Below are 3,736 nucleotides of genomic sequence, written 5' to 3'. Positions count from 1 at the left end.
AGTAGCCAACAAATCCCCTCAGTCTGCTGACACCAATGAAATGAGCTTTAAGTGACAATTTGCAGGAGATCTGGAGACATCAGCATAATAAATGAGGTGAAAACAGGAACTATTGTCATGAAATAAAGAGTGTTTTCAGCAGATCTGTTAATATTGATGAGCCTCAGACTATCAACACTCATTCAACAAGCCATTCAGGATCATCAGCAGATCATCTCACTTTATTCTGAGTGTTTGCTGTTAGAAACACATTATTTGAGTCAGGATATAAAAGCCTATACAACTACTGCTACACTGAAAGGCAATACTGTTATTTCTCACAATATCCCAGCTTACAGTTACATTTTTTTATTTTTTTAACAGGGACCATACAAGCAAACATAGTTACAATACAAAGCCTGCAACTGATGCGCAGCATTGTGAAGACATAACCGGACCAGACCATATTCGTCGTAGCGACGTACTATAACAATCCAGCAACGTAACTTTGTGATTCCCATAATCGTCGTGGCGACGCTGGAATGTGGCTGGTACTTCCTAACGACCAAAATACATTTATTTTTAATATACTTCTCACCTTTAGTCCTGGGAATTAAGATGTGCTTGATCCATAACCTCGAAATCCACATTGAACTGATAAACTCAAACATTTCATTCTCTGCAGTAATACATCTGTACCTTATACATTCTAATATCGTTTTCAGTTAATACATTTAGGGATCAATATCCTACATATGTAATGGAAACCAATACAAACCCCTATTAAATTCTAAATAGAAAATGGCCCAGAACCCACACTGTATTAATTTATTAATCAGCATTTATTCAGTGTTACTTTGTACAATTACTAGGGGTGTAACGGTACATGTATTCGTACCGGACCGTTTCGGTATAGGACTTTCGGTGCGGTGCACATGTGCACCGAATGCAATCTTTCACGTGAATTAGGCTAGTTGTGTGCGGAACATATTCCGAGTTTCCACACAAACATTAAGTGTCGGAAGTCTCCGCGTTGCACTTGAGCGCGCACTGTACAACTGTACGGGCCGGGTTCGGACAGATATTTAGATATGTTCAGCTTCGGGTCGGGCTCGGTCACATCAGCGCGATAAGGCATTGAATATTTTACACTTAAAACAGCTTATTATGTAGGTAGCCAATGTGCCTGATGCTTTCACTTGATGCAAACGTTCGTTTTTGTGATTAAAATAAATGCCAAATATGACCATAACATCTGTCTTCCTTCTGCAGTGTGTGCCAATCCACTCAACCTGAATGGCACACACACACCTGGACACAGTATGAATGACCACAGGACTTCACTCCAGCACCTGAATGGACATGCGGTTGACACGTCACACAAGGACAATGATAACACCACTCAGCCACAACAACTTCTGCTCACGGACACAATCTCAGCTGAGCCCTGCCCACAGAGCTCACCACAGACAGACTGTGACATACTAGAACTGCTCCAAGATTCAGCACCCAAGGACGACTTCCTGGAAAACAGCCAGGGAAACCAGGACAGCATATTACAGCCTCCGATAACACCAGAACAACAGCCCCTCTCACCAGACACGCTATCTCTATCTCCAGCATCTCCACTTCTGTGCTTCTCAGAGAGAATGGAAAAACTGGTGTATGCTGGAACCAAACTATCCCGCTCTTTTGCAAGCCCCCAGATATCAACCAAAAAACGGCAGGCCCCAAAACCACCAAAGCCAGCTGGCCCCGCTCGCCCTCCCCCTCCTCCTGCAAGAGTTCTTCGGGCTCTGCCACAACGACAGGGCTCACACCCTCCTCCTTCTGCTCGAGGTGAACTAAAAACAACTGATACCAGCTCTCAGTGATATGTGCCGGGTCCCCGCTATGATAACAGTAACTTTCTCAAATGTTTACAGAACAAGCGGGAACCCAGTGTGCCTGTATCTTTCTCTATTGATGTTCGATTACATGATAGAAAGTCTAAGTCCTTCAAATGCCGTACAGCAAACCCATCTAATCTGGTGCCTATTACACGCCTGTCAGGATTCCACCTTCATCTTACGCCTCACTACATTTCCCAGCATCCCCCGTGTCTTCACACCTGCACTCACTCTTCCCTGAGTAATTTTCATCACCTGTGCATTGTTAATTAGTTTATCACCTTCACCTGTAGTCTTCATTATCTTCTGTGTATTTCAGTTCTCCCTTGTTCACTTTGCAGTTGTCGGTCAATGTTAATGTTGATGTTTCATGGATCAAATAAACCTTTGCTATTTGAATCTTTATCTGGAACTTCATCTTCTTCTACCCTGAGACGTGACAGATTGACCGACCCAAAAGAACGAGATGGAGGTAGATTCTATGGACACGTTCCTTTTTCATCAGAATGGGAGTTCGATTGAAGAATTTGTGGAAGTATATCTTCATCTTCACCAAGATGTTTATTGGGAAGAGGAATACTTGAAGCGGCGTTTTTGGGGTGGACTGGAAGATACTCGAACCCAGCTACTTTTGCTCCGGGACTTTCATTTACCTTTTGTGGAATTCTTGGACAGAGCTCTTTGGGTTGGTGGATCCTCTCTCCAAATTGAGCCAGTGCCTGAGCAGCCCGATCATCCAGTGCACGAGCCCGATCCAGTGTCAGTGTCCGATCCACTGCCAGAGCCCGGTCGGGTGCCTGAATTAACAGGAATAATAGTTCCTCCCTTACTTTGGGAATGCCCGAGTCCGATTTTGATCCCAAGTCCGATCCGGTCCCAAGGTCCTTCTAGTTCGAACAGCCCAGCCCGGGATTCTCCGGCTCAGAAACGCCTTCATCATCGCAAATATCGTCCGGCTCAAAGACGCCTTCATTTTCGCCGGTCCCGCCCGGTTCAGAGACGCCTTCATCTTCGCCGGTCTCGCCAAGGTCAAGAGCCCTCTTCACCGCTGGTTCCGCCCAGCTCAAAGCCTTCTGCACCGCTGGTCCCGTCCAGCCCAGAGCTTCCTGCACCGCTGGTCCCGTCCAGCCCAGAGCTTCCTGCACCGCTGGTCCCGTCCAGCCCAGAGCTTCCTGCACCGCTGGTCCCGTCCAGCCCAGAGCTTCCTGCACCGCTGGTCCCGTCCAGCCCAGAGCTTCCTTCGCCGCTGGTCCCGTCCAGCACAGAGCCCTCAACGCTGCCCAGCAGTAAGCCCTCTTCGACGCTGGTCCCGCCCAGCCCACCCTTTCCTTCGCTGGATCTGCCCAGCACAAAGCCCTCATCGCTGGATCTGCCCAGCACAAAGCCCTCATCACTGGATCTGCCCGGCACAGAGCCCTCATCGCTGCCCAGCACAGAGCCCTCATCGCTGCCCAGCACAGAGCCCTCATCGCTGCCCAGCACAGAGCCCTCATCGCTGCCCAGCACAGAGCCCTCATCGCTGCCCAGCACAGAGCCCTCATCGCTGCCCAGCACAGAGCCCTCATCGCTGCCCAGCACAGAGCCCTCATCGCTGCCCAGCACAGAGCCCTCATCGCTGCCCAGCACAGAGCCCTCATCGCTGCCCAGCACAGAGCCTTCTCGTCCGGTGTTGCCAGATGGGTCGGTGGATCTCAGTTCTTCGCCTCCAACCTCCGTGCCCAATACTCCGCCTCAGCCCATCCGTTCATCACCGTCCCCTTGGCTCCTACCTCCTTCAGTTCCTCCATGGTCCATCAGTCCACCAGCTCCTCCAGGCTCACTCGTCCCCCCGAATCCACCTTGGTCACTCGTCCATCTTCCCTCGCCTC

The sequence above is a fragment of the Phoxinus phoxinus genome, assembly GCF_949152265.1.
Source record: "Phoxinus phoxinus genome assembly, chromosome: 1".
Classification (NCBI taxonomy): domain Eukaryota; kingdom Metazoa; phylum Chordata; class Actinopteri; order Cypriniformes; family Leuciscidae; genus Phoxinus; species Phoxinus phoxinus.
The sequence above is the reverse complement of the archived record's forward strand: the minus strand, read 5'-3'. Positions refer to the sequence as shown.